Source organism: Gopherus flavomarginatus, chromosome 1, assembly GCF_025201925.1.
Source record: "Gopherus flavomarginatus isolate rGopFla2 chromosome 1, rGopFla2.mat.asm, whole genome shotgun sequence".
Classification (NCBI taxonomy): domain Eukaryota; kingdom Metazoa; phylum Chordata; order Testudines; family Testudinidae; genus Gopherus; species Gopherus flavomarginatus.
In genome coordinates this window covers 262,405,710-262,426,072 of record NC_066617.1, presented here as the reverse complement: position 1 = coordinate 262,426,072, position 20,363 = coordinate 262,405,710, and positions in this window count along the sequence as shown.

Here is a 20,363-nt window from a genome sequence, read left to right as displayed (position 1 = left end):
TTTCAAATCTCATAGGAGGGAAGCCTTTGTTTGTGGGTTTTGGGTTTGGCTTTGTTCTCTCTAGGTCCTGGACGGGAGTAGGGGTGCAAGCAGGTTTCTGCCAATCTCCCTGCTACAGTCTCTTATCTATTCAGAATTGTGAGTAAGAAAAGGCGGTCATAGTCTTTTAATTTTTTTTTTTCATTTACATATGTGTATTTGCTGGAAGTAGCTTAAATTGTGTTTCTGCTGGAGAAAGTTTCTTTCTATTGTTTATAAGTTGAAAGACCCTGTAACTGCTTACCATCTAAAGTGCAGAGATAAACCTTTTATTTTTTTCTTTCTTTTTTATTAAAAGTTTTGCTTGTAAGACCTGTTAATTTTTTTCTCCTAGTTAAGCTTCAAGGGAATTGTGTCTGTACTCACCAGGAAATTGGTGGGGAGAAGGGAAGGATAAATTTTTTCTTTGTGTTATATTCATGCAGCTTGTATTGCCTCTGGGTGAGGGGAAGGTAACACTCCTCTCGGTGTGGTGATTCAAGAAGCTGAATCAGGCGATCTCCTAGTGTTTCCAGGGCGGGAAGGAGCTGGGAGGAAGAAGGGAGGGGAGAGGGAATGGCTTATTTCCCTTTGTTGTGAGACTCAAGGAATCTGGGTCTTGGGGTCCCCTGGGAAGGTTTGGGGGGACCAGAGGGTATCAGGCCCTAAAAATTCCTGATTGGTGGCAGCCTATCAGATCTAAGCTGGTAATTAAGCTTAGGGGAATTCACGCTAGTACCCATATTTTGAATGCTAAGGTCCAGAATTGGAAATTATACTTGACACATGGACTTTAGAATAGGCAAAATTGGGTTCATCATAGAAACTCAAGTGCAACTGTAATAAAGGCATGGCATACAGGACAGCTTTGAAAGACTCTTTCCTGGACCTAGTCACCTGACATAGGCCAGGGCTATAAAAGGTACATGCCTGTCAAATGGCAGGGGTCAGTTTCTACTTCAGTCACAGCAACCTTAAATATGAAGTGGTTACCGCTGCCACTTCATAATCCTGTTTTAAAACACTTTTGTGTTTACTTATGAAACCTTTCTGGCCTCAGAACTTTTGCTGTTTTAAAATCCTGGGAACATTATGTGCTATGTCCCCAAATTCAATCTGTACTTCACGTACAGTACAGAATGAATCATTTGATATTAAGTCAATTGCTTACTATATTACAGCATGTCCCATGCCTATAGACTCTTTCACTGCCCAAGTCAGGACAACGGAATCAGTTACACAGTATTGTACTTAAGCATTAAACCTGAAGACATACCCAGGGGATAGAGCTTGATTGCTTTGTACTAAACTGTACTATGGTGCCCTCATAAACCATATAATATGTAAGCAATTGATTTATCTTTTCTGAAAACCTCACATTGTTTGCATGCAAGCGTTTAAGAAAGTGATAGTATATTGAAATATATTTGTGTCACAACATAGTCTTTAAACTGCTGAAATAGATTCATGTTCTGCAGATTATAGACAGTTACTATGAAATCACACAGACTGGTCCTTTAGCTTCAAAAAAACCACAGGCATTTACCATTTGAACTAAAGGATACCACCACTAGCCAACTACAGTTGTAAGTACCATTATGTTATCTGTGGGGCAGCCATGTCAGGTTTTCAGAAATCAGTACGTATTGTTCAACTTCGAAATCCCATATTTATGCACCTAAGTAAATGGCCTAATTTTTAGAGGTACTGAGCACCCATTGATCATAATGGAAACTGCTGGGTGCTCTGTACTTTTGTAAAACCAGTCAATTAAATATGGATTTAGAAGCTTGACTTCACGCTGCTAGTTTTGGAAAAATTTAGCCAAAATTAGCATGTTGCTAGGAACACTGATAATATACCCAGTTGTGAATGTTTTTTTCTTACAGGCTGCTATTTCTTGCTACATATATACACATAGTAATATCATCATGAGCTAGCGAACCTTAAAAATGCATTATTGCAGTTAGTTGAAAAATTATTTTGGAGATTCACTGGAGATACATAATATACACAAACATATTCATGACACTAAGCCAATCAAGGGACAGTTTAAAGGATCAATATCGGTAAGCATTTTTAGAATTCTCTAAAACATTTACAAACTAGTCTTTCTATAAAACATGCATACAATGCTTTAATAACAGTTTTACTGGCCCTCATTTGGGATGATCTACAAACCACTTGTGTGGCTTTGCCATTTGAAAGTAATGTAGTCATCAGACTCTTGCCAATAAATCTTTTATATCACACAACAGATATAGAAATTTTTTAGCCTGTTATTTACACAGGTCTTCTTGACCCAATTTCCCTGAAGAAAACGAAAATCTTTCCATTGATTTTAGTGGGAATTGATTTGGACCTATACTTCCTATAATATATAAGTCATAATGGATTATAGGTTCTAAGGCCAGAAGATAGCACTGTGATCATCTAGTTTGACCTACTGTGTAGCACAGGCCCCAGAATTTCTCTAAAATAATTCCTATAGTATATCTTTTAGAAAAACATCCAGTCTTGATTTTAAAATGGTCAATGATGGAGAAAAACCTATTACCTTGGTACATTGGTTAATTACTCACTCTGTTAAAAATTTTCACCTTATTTCCAGTCTGAACTTATCTAGCTTCAACTGAAAACACACCAACTTGATGACTATTCGTCATTTACAGTTACATTTGAGACCTATCAATTAGCTAGCTTATAATCCATTCAATGTGTGCCATGTTAATTTTATGTCACTTTAGTAGGGCTGTCGAGCGATTAAAAAATTAATCGTGATTAATCGTGCTCTTAAACAATAATAAAATACCATTTATTTAAATATTTTTGGCTGTTTTCTACATTTTCAAATATCTGGATTTCAATTACAACACAGAATACAGTGTACAGTGCTCACTTTATATTTATTTTTTATTACAAATATTTTCACAGTAAAAACCAAAAGAAATAGTATTTGTCAATTCATCTAATATGAGTACTGTAGTACAGTCTCTTTATCATGAAAGTTGAACTTACAAATGTAGAATTATGTACCAAAAAAACTGTATTCAAAAATAAAACAATGTAAAACTTTAGAGCCTACAAGTCCACTCAGTCCGACTTTAGCCAATTGCTCAAACAAGTTTGGTTAAAATTTTCAGGAGATACTGCTGCCTGCTTCTTATTTACAATGTCACCTGAAAGTGAGAACAGGCATTCACATGGCACCATTGTAGCCAGCGTCATAAGATATTTACGTGGCAGATGCACTAAAGATTCATGTGTCCCTTTATGCTTCAATCACCATTCCAGAGGACATGCATCCGTACTGATGACGGGTTTTGCTTGATAACAATCCAAAGCAGCAGGCTGATTTTCTTGTTTTTGGTGGTTTGGGTTCTGTAGTTTTTGCATCAGCGTGTTGCTCTTTTAAGACTTCTGAAAGCATGCTCCACACCTCGTCCTGATCAGATTTTGGAAGGCACTTCAGATTCTTAAGCCTTGGGTTGAGTGCTGAAGCTATTTGTAGAAATCTCACATTGGTATCTTCTTTGCATTTTGTCAAATTTGCTGTGAAAGTGTTCTTAAAATGAACATGTGTTGAGTCATCATCCAGGACTGCTATAATATGAAATATATGGCAGAATGCAGGTAAAACAGAACAGGAGACATAATTCTTCCTCCAGAAGTTCAGTCACAAATTTAATTAACGCACTATTTTTTTAACAAGCATCGTCAGCATGGAAGCATGTGCTCTGGAATGGTGGCCAAAGCATGAAGGGGCATACAAATGTTTAGCATACCTAGCATGTAAATAACTTGCAATGCCAGCTACAAAAGTGCCATGTGAATGCCTGTTCTCACATTCAGGTGACATTGTAAATAACAAACAGGCAGAAGTATCTCCCATAAATGTAAACAAACTTGTTTGTCTTAGCGATTGGCTGAACAAGAAGTAGCACTGAGTGGACTTGTGGGCTCTAAAGTTTTACATTGTTTTGTTCTTGAGTGCATTTATGTAACAAAAAACCATCTACACTGTTAAGTTACACTTTCACAATAAAGAGATTGCACTATAGTACTTTTATGAGGTGAATTGAAAAATACTATTCCGTTTATCATTTTTACAGTGCAAATATTTGTAGTAAAAATAATAATATAAAGTGAGCACTGTACACTTTGTATTCTGTGTTGTAATAGAAATCAATATATTTAAAAATGTAGAAAAACATCCTATAGATTCACAATGCGATTAATCACAATTTTTTAATCACGATTAATTTTTTTGAGTTAATCATGTGAGTTAACTGTGACTAATTGACAGCCCTACATTTTAGCTTTTTAATCAAAATGTTGTGTGGTATCAAGTAAAATGCCTTACAAAAGTCTAAATATATTACATCAGCACTATTGCCTTTATCAAACAGACGTGTAATCTCATCAATAAAAAATATAAGTTACTTGGACATCATCTATTTTCCACAAATCCATGTTGATTTGCATGATTACATTATCCTCCTCTAGTTCTTTATTAATCAAGTCCCATAACTGTTGCTCCATTATCTTTCCTAGGATCGATGTCAGGCTGACAGGCCTATCATTATCCTGGTCATCCTGCTTACCCTTTTAAAAATTTTGCACAACATTAGCTTTCTTCCAGTCTTCTGGAACTTCTCTTGTGTTCCAAGGCTTATTGAAAATCAACATTAATAGTCCAGTGAGCTCCTCAGCCAGCTCTTTTAAGACTCTTAGATGCAAGTTCTCTGAACCTGCTAATATAAAAAATGTCTAACCTTAGTAGCTTCTAACATCCCCCAGAAATAATAATGGAATGGGAAAAAATTGTTATGACCATATGATGAGCCTTTCTTATTTTCCCCCAAATACAGAAAGTATTAGGGAATGTATGTGATACAAACTGAATAAATTAAACTTTCATGATGCATATTCATATACAACTATTGTTACTAAGAACTGTACATTTCAGGTTTAAATACTACAATTTAAATACTATGTACATTGAACATGGAGTCTTGGGGTTTTTTTGTTTTTTTTTTAACAACTAAATCAATTGCCTAAAAAAAGTTAAAGACTGTTTTATTTCTTTAGATGACATGGGAGGTTATAAATAAGATAAAATATCCAACAAATTCTTCTTCAGTGGCTCTCATTCTTGGGATGCCTTGGATCACAAACTCCATTGTTTACATTTTTGTTGGTAAATTAACAGAAGGTCAACGTGCTGCGCTGGTCTCTAACTCAGACAAGTCAACTGGCATAAGATCATTAGCTACTTCTATGGCTACCATTCACAGCTTCATTGTTAATACTTTAAAATTGAGAGGTGAGGTTTCTAAATTGCACATATACTGATGGAAATCCAGAGTAACTCCTTAGGGACATACCTTTAGAATAATAGTATCATAGAAATGTAGGGCTGGAAGGGACCTCAAGAGGTTATCAAACCCAACGACATGTAATGAGACAGGACTAAGTAAACCAATTCCTCCCTGTTGGTGAGAATCAAGTCTAAGATGGCTGTCCCCCTAGTTACTTATTCCATTTTCTCAAACAAAAATTGTATTCATTACGTTCCAAGAGTACATTGAAAATCTTATGTTTTCCATATTTATATCCCAAGTGATGTCTGGGTAGTTATATGTAACCCCTATTTTCGCCCCTTTTATCTTTATTCAGAGTCTTTCAACTGGCCCACCTCTCACCTCCTTCTGCACCTTTTGCCCTACCAAGGCTCCAAAGTGGGACACAGTGCAGGGCAAAAATTCAAATGAAAGCCAAATTGGGGAGCAGAAAGATATTAAGGTAGTAAACATGATATAGGATTCATTTTTTAGCATAAACACCTCTTTCTATAACCATCTCATGGTTCTTTATTTCTGTTGTAAATAGTTTTCAACAAAAAAGGAAGGAGACAATAAATTTGTGTGAAATATAGATAACTTTGGGATTAAAATAAATGCTATTTCTCAAAATCTGGGCAACTGAGAGACATGTGTGATGGGTTGTAGCCCCGGGGTGCAGCGTGGGAGCCATTGGAACCACTGTGCCCAGTTAGCCGTTGTGAGATTGTTCACTTGAATCCTAGAGCCAGCCACCTGTCTTTCAGCCCTCTTTTTATTCTGGCCTGGGCAGACATGAAACCCAATATCTTCCTTGCAGCATGATTTGAATTAGGATAATTAGTGTATTGTTTAAATTAGGGTATTTATAAAGTAATTTCATAATGTTAGCTCTGCATACACACTAGGAGAATGTCATTTTCAATACTACTACAAAACAGAAAATTAAAATAAATAAGACATACAAAATAAATATTACTAACCCTGAGGAGACTGCTTATATAGAATTGCAAGTTTCCTATGGGTTTGTATCCCATTCCCCTTTAATTTGAATGAGTTGTAGCTGTCTTTCATGTGTCAAAAGATTGCCTATAGGCTATAATTGTACTTTCTGGAGTTTGTTGTCCTCGTCTCACATGTCAAGATCATCAACAAGAAGGAATAAAAAAAAGTAATCATAATTACAGTGCCATGAGAATACCAACAAGAACATGAACAATTTAAAGCTGATGAAGTTACTGAACCCATATAAACCCTGTCAACATGTCATAACTTAGATTTTAAAAGGAGAAAGGTGGATAATAAAGTGTAAGAGTTGAAGAATTCTTTTCATCAAGGAGAAAAAATAATAACCACATCACCTGCACTGTTAAGGAATGTCTCACTGGATTAGTTTTCAGGTTCTGTATTTTTTTTTCTTAAGATGGAAACCAAGCCAAATTCTACTCTCACCTTTGCTGGTTTTACACTTGTGTTCCCACAATAGTAATAAAATACTACTACCTAGCTCTTTATACTGCAAAGTGCTGAACAAAGGAGGTCAGTATCAATGTCCACATTTTAGAGATAATGAAGTGTAAATATAGATTTCATTTCTGCAGTCTTTGACTCGGCAGAACTCCCAGTAAGCGCTGCAATATGCAATCCATAGTGTCTACCATTCACAATTATGGACCTAATCTCATAAGGTGCTGAATGCCCTCAACTCCAGGTGAAGCCAATGTACATGGAGATCACTTAGCACCTTGCAGAATCAGGCCCTTTGTTAATATTACAGCATATATGTGAGAGGTAAAACATTTGCTTGGGAAACAAAGAGTTTTTTACAGTCATATATGAGGTAGCAGCAGCCAATTTCTTCTGCCAGATGTCAAATAAAAAATGAAATGTGAACTGTTCACGGCCAAAACCAGATCAATATAGTATTTTAGGAAAGACAAAAAAAAAAAAAAAAAAAGAACTATGAAAGTGCTGAAGTAGGTTTTTATTCTTAAATCCTAGCAAATAATTGGCTGCAAATGTCCCACAATTTATATTAGAGAATTAAAATATACATTGAGTGTCTGTTGGCTTTGAATGCCATGGTCACACTCCAGCTAAGGAGACATTTACATCTTCCCACCAGTGGCAAGACACCAGTCTGGACTTGCAGAGTCCTCATTTGATGGCAACTCACAGTTATCTTGGCCAAGAGTCAAGCTAGGACCCTCAGTTCATCTACATCGTTACAAAAACCTGCAGCACCAAGCCTCAGAGCCCAGGTCAACTGATTTGCGCTCATGGGGCTTGGGCTGTGGGGCTAAAAATAGCTGTGTAGATGTTTGGGCTGGAACCTGGCCTCTGAGACCTTCCCCCACCGTGCCATAGGTCGTTTATTGCAGTATAGACATAGAGTCCATAGACAGCAGTTCTACCAAGAGAGCTAAACAAGACATCTCCTGGCTGGTCTAGTAAGCTTGAAACAACTCTTACATCATTTGGACATTGCTCCCTCTCTGCACATTTCACAAAACTATTATGTGATTTATCATACTGGCTAGAGGCTCTTCTGTGGTGAATTTCCCTAGACAGAGCTGTAATAGAGTTGACTGTGACATTTTGCTGCTCCAGGCAAACTGCAATTGTCAAGGTTTTTTTCCCCACTTTGAACTTTAGAGTACAAAAAGTGGGGACCTGCATGAACACTTCTAAGCTTAATTATTAGCTTAGATCTGGTACGCTGCCACCAGCCAGAATTTAGTGTCTGGCACACTTTCTGTTCCCCCAAAACCTTCCCTGGGGAACCCAGATCCAACCCCTTAGATCTTAAAACAAGGAGAAATTAACCATCCCCCTCCTTTTCCCCCCACCAATCCCTGGTGAGTTCAGACCCAATCCCTTGGATCTTAAAACAAGGAAAAATCAATCAGGTTCTTAAAAAGAAAGCTTTTAATTAAAGAAAGAAAAGGTAAAAATTATCTCTGTGAAATCATGATGGAAAATGCTTTACAGGGTACTTAGATTTATATAGCCCCAGAGGAAACCCCCTCTAGCCTCAGGTTCAGAGTTACAGCAAACAGAGGTAAAAATCCTTCCAGCAAAAAAAAAAAACAAAAAAAACAAACATTTACAAGTTGAGAAAACAAAAATAAGACTAATCTGCCTTGCCTGGCTATTACTTATAATTTTGAAACATGAGAGACTGATTCAGAAAGATTGGGAGAGCCTGGGTGTACGTCTGGTCCCTCTTAGTCCCAAGAGCGAACAACGAACAAAACAAAAAGCACAAACAAAGACTTCCCTCCACCAAGATTTGAAAGTATCTTGTCCCCTGATTGGTCCTCTGGTCAGGTGTTAGCCAGGTTTACTGAGCTTCTTAACCCTTTACAGGTAAAAGAGACATTAACCCTTAACCATCTGTTTATGACAGCAATATTCTAACCTATGTGTCACTATTTTATAGGGTTATTTAATGCAACATTTTGGCATTACATTTTACAATTAATTATATAACAATTTTCTAAAAAAAAAATCATTGGGCCAAATCCTCCCTACACAGCAGATTTGCCTTGCTCTGGGAGTACAAAAGAGCCGGACACCTGGTGGATCCATCTACTTAAGGGCAGGGAAATCCTCAGGTGACAGGTTCTAATCACCCTTTTTGCAGTTCCTGATGTAGGTAGCTTGTCTGGGGCCAAGGGCTCAGCTTGCTCTAGCTGGTTCAGTCTCAGAATAATTAGGTGCTGAGCACAGGCTCTGCTTGGGTCTGTGTTGAAGGTGGCAAAAGGTGTTGCAGTTGGGAGGCTGCGGGGAGTGAGGCTGTGCAGTGACTACCCAGGTTGGAGGAAGGGCAGAAAGGAGGAAACAGGCAAATGCCGGTGATGGGTGCTCCTACTAAGAGGGGAAGATACTTGAAGAAGTTGGTTTATTTTTCTGACTTCTTCCACCCAAGGCACCGATAGTGTTTCTATATAAGGTAAAGCTGGCACTAGACCCTCGTACCCATCGCCTCCACAACAGGTGTGTGCCTAGTGGCTAATTAACCTTTCTCCAATGTACAGGTACATGCTACATGTAACACAGCCACCATGCTGAGGAAAATGTATGAGCTTAATCTACTGAGCTATTTTTAAGGATGCTTTTTAAAATTATTTTTATATATCTATAAATCAACGGTAAATGTTGCTCATGGTCCCTCAAAGTGATTCATCAGCATATTTATGAGCTGAAGCAATCACAAATCTAGACGTACATTTTACCTGGAAATGTACAGAAGCCTGCATTTTAAATCTGTAAATGTGAGTTTTCTCTTCTGTCAACAGCTGTGAAGTATATCATAACATTGACTATGATGGACATATATTCGCTTCAGTCATTCAATAAACTGATTCTAAGCAAACCTGATTATTCAAAAAGGTTGTGGTACAGACAGTTTTATGATTCTTAAGTGTGAATTATATTTTCTATTTCAGAAATGAATTATGAAGGGAGTATCCAATTTATAGTTCAGATTGTGTCTTTTCATTCAGTCCTGATTTTTGGCCCCTTTACTAAGATTCCAAGTGAAATTCGTTTCAGGGTCAAATGTGCTAGTGGACATTTAAAAAAAATATATTCTCCTTGCCCAGGGTATTTGAACAAGTCCTTCGGGATATAGGACATGAAATATATGTGCTCATCAGAATTCAAATTTTTTTTTAAAATGTTTAGAGGTACAAAAAATAGACAGCATAGGACTAAATCTGAGATGTTTAAAGGAATTTTGTAGTTTGGACCTTGCAAAACAAAATGTATCAACTCTCAGTGTTTTAGGGGTTCATTGTTGCTTCCAGTGTCCAGGAAAGAGCGATAGATTTCTAGAGTCTGTGGCGGGGTTGTACTTCACATTTATAGTTCCTCTGACAGCTTGTCGTCACCTCAAGCTCATTGGGAAGAGGCTACCAAGACTTACTTCAGCACTCCTGGCAAATGGACATGTAAGGCTTCTTCTTCCCCTGAGGAAGCTGCATTTTGGACAGCCAAGGCTAACTAAAAACATCTGCACTACTACTTATAGCTGGAGAACCTTTGCTTTATCTAGGGGTTGGCACTACCAACCTGAGCAGCATTCAAAAAATCGTGAGCTAGGCTCCTAAATTCTAAGACTTGCTTAAACATCATGATATTTTTAAAAATGATATATTTGGGGTTCTTTTTATATGCCTTCTGGTTTTCAAGCCTTTAGGGAATAACATTTTCAAGCTTTTCTCTGCAAACAAAGGCTAGAAACTTACCTTCTTAAAAAATGAGAGCTGAGATTCTCAAGTAATCAGCTGTGTGGGGGAGATGGGACTTTAAGAAAGATTTCAAATAGCGCCAGACTCTGTATGGCCTAGTGCCCTCTCTGGACTTTTGGAGAGCATGGGGGAAACTGAGAACTAGGGCTGCTAAAAAAAAGTGGAAAATTTCAACTTTTCTTAAAAAAAAAAAAAACCACCACCATTTTTTCATTGTTTTCTGCCAAAAAAATTTTGGTTTTCAGTTTTTCACTGAAAAGTTGAAAACATTTTGAAGAAAGGAAAGACACTTTCTGCAAAAGTGTTTAGTTGAAAACACAATTTTCTGTCAAAAAAGTTTCAATGGACAGTTATTTACTAGCCATACTCAGTACAACAGGATGGAGCATTCAAGAGCCAAACTTCCATGGATGCTTTAGCAGTAGAAAGATCACCTCAATCTATGCAACCCAATTCCTCATAGAAGCAAGAGTTCTAAGTGATTCCATGAGAAGAGTCCCTCCCATACATCGACTGTAGCACTCCTCCTGCACAACTTAGGATCATGCAAACTTCCAGATCTTTTTGCGACCCTTTGGTTCATTGCCTGTCCACATTATAGACATGATAAGTTCTCCAGTAGAGAGCTACTGGCCCAGAGGATCACAAGGAGCATGGGAAATTTCACCTTCAAATTCTGCAAGGAATTCTGAGGTCCTCAAGATGAGATCTGCAGAGATGGGAACACAGGAGGATTAAAAACTCTGCATGCTAAATAAGGAGTTTCTTTATGGATCCTCATTTCTCTTCAAGTCTGAATCCTGACTGTTCCTGCAGCCCTACATGACTCCTTAACACCTGTGACAGGGTATTCCTGGCCTTTGCTGCTCCTTACAGAAGGTCCTGCAATCTTACTATACCCCACCAGAGGAAAAGAGCAAGGCAGGTGGGCCTTCCAGGCCTGCCTAGAGAAGCCTCACAGAAGCAGCCAATTAGAGCCCTGCAAACTAAGATAAAAGGAGCTGCAGGGGTTTAGCAGCTCAGTTGAGGTGGGGTGGGACCCACACCAAAGGAACTCAAGAGCTAATGAGAGTTTTGTTCTGGCTGTATTTGCTTATGTTGGGAGAGAGAAGACCTGAGAACTTCAACCTTGAAGTAAGGGGTGAAGGTAAAGGGGCCAGGTGGGAAGAGGCCCAGGGAAATAGCAGCAACAAATTGAAGCGAGCAGTATGTGGTTGCTGTTTATAGGGTCCTGTGCTGGAATGTGGAGTTGTGGGTGGGTCTAAGTTTCTCACACTTTGGGCACCGGCAAAGTGGTGTAAACCCCACAAAGAGGGAGAAGGTTCATTGGGAAACCCAACTGAAGGGCTGGTGAGGGCAAATAAACAGTTTTGCTGGAGTTTCACTACCTTGGAGGGGGCTAATTTTTGACAGCATGATCCAGCTGGAATGCTGAGTCACTGAAGGTCTGTCAAGTGAGGTTGACAACCTACAGGGGGCACCAGAGTGGCAAAAGGGCTGCAGTACTGTATGCTGCAGGAGGTGCTCAAGAGGTGAGTGCCTCAGTTACAGTGCCACAAGATTTCCACCTCCAGCACATGAGAGGAAACCCCACGGAGTTTAGAAGCTGCAACAGAAGTGGTGCAGCCTTCAGAGTGCAGGACTTCTGCATGCACTCTGAATCATTGTGTGGGTGAGTAATTTTGAAGTGGGTAGTTAATGGGTGGGTATGAAATGGACGTGGTGTGGATGAGTGATCAGTGAATGAATAAGCAAAGAAGGAATGAGTGCTTGGAGTGAAATGAACTGATATAGCCCAGAGCTATTACCTTGCAGAGTCAACGTTTCATGGGAAAATAAAGCAAAGGAGTGGGATAGGAGAAGCATGTACTTTGGTTTCTTATAAGTTTAACTTCATGTCAGAATTTCCTAGATTTTACTAATTATTTGCTAATTCATTCGTTCAATTTTTTGTAAAGGTTTTAACAATTAGGTCTCTGATATGTATTTTCAACCTTATTTCTAATTTTTCTTTTTGCCTTGGCTCTTGGAATCTGTGTGGATTTGCTTGCACTGAGCTTCCATTTATAAACTCATAGGACACCTGTAGACTCTAAGCTTCAGTGGAATAAACTAGCACTGTAATTCCTAGCAATTAAGTCATCTTGCTAAATCTCAGGCTATTTTAGAGCCTTCTCAGTCACAAGTTACAAGCAATCACAATATGTACCAGCTAGAGATTTGAAGCTAAATATTTTTTAAGAGGGTTCTCAAATGGTATTTACTCTATAAGTCACTGTAAAAATGAGATTTTGGGGATCCACATTTATTGTGCGTCAGTGATTCCAGATCAAACATGCTCAGCTTTTGATTTCGCTCTCTAAATGTCATTCCTGCAAACAGAGTCAAGCTGGGCTCTTTCTGGCTTATGCATCAGTTTAAAAAAATAAATAAATTTTTTTAGCCCATATGCTGCTCCAGTTCACACCTGTGCAGGCCAACTGTCTGCTAATTCTGCCCTCATTTACACTTATACAAATCTATTGTCTTCGGTGTTGTTGTCCGAGTAAATAAGGGTAAAATTAAAGCCATGTCTACACTAATAAATTATGCTGACCTAAGTTATGTCAGTACACTGCTGCCGCATCAATTAAATTAAATCAATTATCCACACTACACTCCTTGTGTCAATAGTGAGCGTCCTCACTAGGAGCACTTGTGCCAATTGTATTGTCAGCGTGGGGCAGTTTCTGAAAGCCAGTAACAGTCAGTGTAAGCAGTGTAATGTCTCCACTGACACTGCATCGACCTAAGTACATCAACCTTGATTCTATGCCTCTTGTGGAGGTGGAGTTATTAAGGCCTCGTCTGCACTACGCGTTTATACCGATTTTTAGCAGCTTTAAACCGATTTAATGCTGCATCCGTCCACACAACAAGGCCTTTTATATCGATATAAAGGGCTCTTTAAACCAGTTTCTGTACTCCTCCCCGACGAGAGGAGTAGCGCTGAAATCGGTATTACTGTATCGGATTAGGGTTAGTGTGGCCGCAAATTGATGGTATTGGCCTCCAGGTGGTATCCCACAGTGCACCACTGTGACTGCTCTGGAAAGCGATCTGAACTCGGATGCACTGGCCAGGTAGACAGGAAAAGCCCCGTGAACTTTTGAATTTCATTTCCTGTTTGCCCAGCATGGAGCTCTGATCAGCACGGGTGGCGATGCAGTCCCAAATCCAAAAAGAGCTCCAGCATGGACCGTACGGGAGATACTGGATCTGATCGCTGTATGGGGAGACAAATCTGTTCTATCAGAGCTCCATTACAGAAGACAAAATGCCAAAGCATTTGAAAAAAATCTCCAGGCTATGATACAGAGTCCACAGCACAGTGCTGTGTGACAAGCGTAACGGAAAGCCAAAGAATCAAATGGACGCTCATGGAGGAAGGGAGGGGGAACTGAGGACTCCAGCTATTCCACAGTCCCCGCAGTCTCTGAAAAGCGTTTGCATTCTTGGCTGAGCTCCCAATGCCTGTAGGGTCAAACACATTGTCTGGGGTGGTTCAGGGTATATCTCGTCAATTTACTCCCCCTTCCTCCCGTGAAAGAAAAGGGAAAAAAATCGTTTCTTGACTTTTTTCAATGTCATCGTATGTCTACTGCATGCTGCTGGTAGACACGGTGCTGAGGCACTGAACAGCAACATCCTTCTCCCTCCCTTCCCCGGTGGCAGACGGTACAGTGCAGTAGGACTGGTAGCCATCCTCGTCATCAGCCCGTGAGTGCTCCTGGATGGCCTTAAGTGAGGTTGGCCGGGGGCGCCTGGGTAAAAATAGGAATGATTCCCGGTTATTCCCAGCAGATGGTACAGAATGGTTGGTAACCGTCCTCATCATAGCAACTGGGGGCTGAACTCCATCAGCCCCCACCCCCCTTTATATCTAAAGAAAAGATTCTGTACTGCCTGGACTATCATAGCAGCGGGATGCTGGGCTTCTCTCCCTGCCACCATTTAATGTCCTGCCTGGACTATCATAGCAGCTGGAGGCTGCCTCCCCCTCATTTTGTCTCACTAAAAAGTCAGTGTTTCTTATTCCTGCATTGTTTATTACTTCATCACAAAAATGGGGGGACCCTGCCACAGTAGCCTAGAATGGTTGGGGGAGGAGGGAAGCAACGGGTGGGGTTGTTGCAGGGGCACCCCCTAGAATGGCATGCAGCTCATCATTTCTCTGGGATCTGACAGGGTGCGGCTGTGCTCTCTGGTTCTCTGATACACTGGTTCTCTAGTACACTTGCCCCATATTCTAGGCAGGACTGACTCTATTTTTAGATACAACATAAAGGAGGGAATGACTTAGGGGGTCATTCCCATTTTTGTCTTTGCGCCCCCAGCTGACCTCAGCGAAGGTCAGCCAGGAGCACCCATGACAGCAGCAGACAGTACAGAACGACTGATAACTGTCATTTCATCACCAATTTACAATGGCACAGCAGACAGTACAGAACAACTGGTAACCATCTCTTCTACCTTGCAAAGGCAAATGAATGCTGCTGTGTAGCGCTGCAGTACTACCTCTGTCAGTGGTATCCAGTACACATACGGTGACAGTGACAAAAGGGAAACCAGGCTCCATGGTTGCCATGTTATGGCGTCTGCCAGGGCAATCCAGGGAAAAAGGGCATGAAATGATTGTCTGCTGTTACTTTCATGGAGGAAGGAATGAGTGACGACATTTACCCAGAATCACCCGCGACACTGTTTTTGCACCATCATGCATTGGGATCTCAACCCAGAATTCCAATGGGCGGGGGCGACTGTGGGAACTATGGGATAGCTACGGGATAGCTACCCATAGTGCAATGCTCCAGAAATCGACGCTAGCCTCGGTACATGGATGCACACCACCGAATTATTGTGCTTTGTGTGGCCGTGTGCACTCAACTTTATACAATCTGTTTTACAAAACCGGTTTATGTAAAATCGGAATAATCCTATAGTGTAGACGTACCCTATGTCAGTGTAGTGGGGCAGTTACATTGACAGGAGCAAAATTTTAGTGTAGAGACATATGTAGTGAGGTCAATGCACGCTGCCTTATGTCAGCTTAACTCTGTAGTGTACACCAGGCCTAAGACAGTGTGATACTACTGATGGCCCTGAAACTGGGCAGTTCTGTCACTGATTTCCAAACCAGAAAAAATAAAACCAAACAATTCATGCTGTCAGATCTGTGTTGCTTCTGCAGGGCAGACAACAGAAAAATGTAGTAGGAGGCATTTTTAGAACTGAATTTTAAGTTGGATCTATAAGATATGCACCTGCACAACCAGCTGGTTTTTTTTCACTCACAAGTATACATTTGAACACAGTTATGTTTTTGCCTACAATTGTACTTGTTTTCATGAACAATCTCTTGTTTGCACATGTGAATATTTTATGGGTGCAATTTAAGCAACTTTTGCTTTTTTTGGTAAAAGAAAATAGAATCTTAAAATAATAGTAGTGAGAAGGTACTGAACTAAACCCCAAGATAATGTGTACTTACTCACTGGTAAGTGGGAATAAGGGAGCCATATCTTAGTCCCACTGAAGTCAATGGTGATTTTGCCATTGTTTTCCATGGGAACACAATTTACCACAGAAAGTCTAAAGGCATGTCTTTGCTGTCCCACACGTCAGACTATAGGGGTGTGTGATTAGCAACATACACCAAAGTCTCGACTCTGCACGTGAAAACTTAAATGTCCTAGCGGCATTAATGCAAACTCAGGACCTTTACATTTGTGCCCACAGGATCCACACAAGGGAATTAGAGTAAAGCATTTTTAGTGCACATTGCTATTCACACTCCCTTAGTTTGAACTGTGGAGTAGTATAAACATGCCTTTAGGGTATGTCTACACTAGACACTACAGTACTGCAGCTGGGCCATTTCAGTGATGGAAGGGGTTCTTCTCTCACTGTAGTAAATTTGCCCCTGAGAGGCAGTAGCTAGTTTGACTGACAAATTCTGTTGACCTAGCGGTGTCTACACCAGGGCTTAGGTCAGCTTAATTACATTACACAGGGCGTGAAACTTTTCACAGCCCTGAGTGCAGTAGTTAAGGCAACTTAATTTTGTAGTATAGACCAGCCCTTAGAGTGTGGTGGTGGCCCATCCCTGTGCCCATTGACTTGCATCTGGGTAGTCACTTACACTAGCACAAAATGGCTGTAAAACACCAACACTTGGATTTGGTAGAGCTTTTGCACAAGTGTAAGTTAATACATAAGGTGCAAGATGGGGGGGGGCAGGGAAGGAGGGGGAAACCCAGGCCTTAAGGTGGTGCAACTTTCAAGCCAAGGGCAGGTCTATACTTAAACCTGCAGTGGTGCAGCTGCACCGATGCAGCACTTTAGTGAAGATGCTGCTATGCCGCTGGGAGGCAGAAGTTATGTCAATGAGAGAAGCCATCTCATTAACACAGGGGGTTTACTGTCTTCACTGGGGGTTGTGTTCAGGGCCGGCTCCAGGCACCAGCCGAGCAAGCTCATGCTTGGGGCGGCAGATTCAACAGCACGGCATTCTGCCCAATCCTAGGGCAGCACGGCTGCTTTTCTTTTTTTTTTTTGGTTCCCCCATCCGGCTGCCTTGTAGGGAGCGGAAGAGTGGAGCACCCTGCAGCAAACTCGGCAGGGTAGCCCATGTCCTTCCCTCCCAGCCGACCGGAGCGGAGCCCTCCCGGCAGGCGGCTCGGCAGTCAGGGCCACGTGGTGAGCACCCCGCTGAAGCCGTGGCCGCCTCCCTTCTCTCTCTCTCTCCCCTTCCCCCACCCCTCCCATTAGAACGGGAACACTCTGCAGCACAAGGAGTCCCCGTGCACCCTGGCTCCGGCCACCGTAGAGGGTTTTGGTTTTTTTCCCTGCTTTGCCAGACGCGCCATTCCCCTCTACCTTTACTGCTCCATTTCCTCCCCCCCCCCGCTTCGCCATTCCAGCCACGCTGCAGGTTCCCCCCCCTCGCTTTGCTGCTCCAGCAGCACTGTTTTTTTGTTTGTTCCCCTGCCTGCTTTGCCACTCCGGCTGTGCCATGGGTTCTCCCTCCCACCCCCCCGCTTTGCCACTCTGGCCACTGCCACCCTCCCCCTTTTTTTTTTTTTTTTTTTGCTTGGGCCAGCAAAAAACCCAGAGCTGGCCCTGGTTGTGTTAGTGGATTTTTCACATCCTTGAGCAACGTAGTTAAACTGATGTAAGTCTGTAGTGTGGACCTGGCCCAAGAAGCCATAAAAGAGGGTAAGAAGTTGCTATTTAAAGTATGGAGTGGCCTACTTAATATTTTAGGGGAAGTGATTCGGGAGTCTAAATCCCACTTTCAAAAAGTAACTCAGGCTCTAAAAGGGTGTCATCAGGAGGAGGGAGAAAACTTGTTCACCTTAGCCTCCAATGATAGAACAAGAAGCAATGGGCTTAAACTGCAGCAAGGGAGATTTAGGTTGGACATTAGGAAAAAGTTCCTAACTGTCAGGGTAGTTAAACACTGGAATAGATTGCCTAGGGAAGTTGTGGAATCTCCATCTCTGGAGATATTTAAGAGTAGGTTAGATAAATGTCTATCAGGGATGGTCTAGACAGTATTTGGTCCTGCCATGAGGGCAGGGGACTGGACTCGATGACCTCTCGAGGTCCCTTCCAGTCCTAGAGTCTATGAGCCTCAGTGGAAGTCAATGGGACTTAGGAACCTAAGGGCTTGTTCACGTGGCGAGCAAAGCATGCCTGAAGGTATAAAGCGCACTAACATGCTGTGCTGTAACTGTCCCACGTAGCACCAGGCTGGAGACCTGGGCTCTGAGACTAGCTGTCATGGGTTTTAAAATAGTGTAGACATACCTTTAATCTTGCTGAGCCTTATCTCCCAACTATAAAAAGGAGATGTAGTATTTTCCTATTTCACACTGGTGTTGAAGATAAATAATGTTTGAGATGCTCAGATGCTATAGTAATATGGGTCTTATAAATACCTAAATTAACTAGAAGCTGGTATAATAATCCATGTACGTATCTGGGTTGTGAAGGCAAGAAAGCTCCCGTTAGGCCTGAAAGGCCATTTTTGGTCAGCAGCACTGACTGCAGGTTGAGTTGCATGCCCCAGAATAAGGTACCCAAGGATAAACATTCATTTTACAGTTTTGTCTGAGTGAGAAAAGAAATTTCACTTTAAAAAACCATAGGTGGGGAAAGAGAGAGGTATTTTCCCTCCAAAATTAAACTTAAGAAAATGTCCAGTATAAAAATACCAATTAAAATAGCAGTTGACAAGCATCCAGTAAAGAAAGCTAAAAATGTAAATAGATTCTGGATTGTCATAAGGCTGAGGGGTTCTGGCAGCAGAGTAGCTTTGCAGTAGTTAAGACCTGGAACAATGGGTACGTCTACACTACAGGATACATTCGAATTAGCTTAAACCGATTTTATAAAACAGATATTATAAAGTCGATTGTGAGCGTCCACACTAGGCACATTAATTCGGTGGTGTGCGTCCGTGGTCCGAGGCTAGCGTCGATTTCTGGAGCGGTGCACTGTGGGTAGCTACTGTAAAATAATGAGGCCAATAATGTCGAGTTGCGTCCACACTAACCCTAAATCGATATAGTAATATCGATTTTAGCGTTACTCCTCTCGTTTTGTAGGAGTACAGAAATCGATTTAAAGAGCCCTTTAAATCGATATAAAGAACAGTGTAGTGTGGACGGGTGCAGCGTTAAACCAATTTTAACAGCGTTAAATCGATTTAACAGCGTAGTGTGGACCAGGCCAATGACAGGTCTCCAGTGACAGTACACCTCTGTAGGAAAACCAACAGCAAGGCAGAGAGGGGACATTAAATCTTCTCACATTGGTCAACAGAGAAAGGAAAAAATCCTTTTTAAAATTAAAACACTTTTTCTGATCTGACAACTGTATTCGTGTCTCTTTATAAAAAAGCTAACTGTTGTAATTTTGTCTCTAATATTTACACGGCAAGGATATGTAAACTTGTTAACTCTTCCTAAATAAATAGCTTAAAAAAAACCAACCACCAAGAACCCCTTTTCCCCAATGTTGATTTTTATGACCTCATTACCTTGCCTGTGCTTACAGTAAAGAGCACTGTTTACACTAAAGTTCCTTTCTAGGAACAACACAGTTACTCAGGTGCAATGTTTTCATAAGAAAGCCAGTCACATCATATTACAGTACATCCAAGTCAAGAGGAATGGAAACCCGCAGCTCACAAAATAGTTTTTAGTGCTCTCCTTCCCTCAGCAAGTAATGAAACACAGTATGAAACACTTTTCATGACGCACAACTCAATATAGCTACAGTGTTGTGTTACTTGAGTCATATCTGACAGAGTACCAATATTACATTTGTTAGAGCAAACAGATCAGCTTTACATTTCTCTGCAGTTATGTAACTGTGCCATTACTTAAAGGATTACTTGTACTCATACAAGAATAGGCCATCTACCTTCCTGTTACACCAAATACAGAAATATTTACAGATTTCAGATTATATATAAACTCTTATGTTTTAATTGACAAAGCCAACGGAAAAGTCATATATATATTATTAAACTTCAGTCTCAAGGCAAAACATCCTCTCTTTTCAGTACACCTAAAGCTTCATCAAGTATCTTCATCTGACAAGATGAAAGAGGACTGTGTCATGAAAGCTCTCATCCAGTTCTCTGATCTTACCTCTCAGTAAGAGTTGCAAACAGTAGTGTAGAAATCCTAGAATATCA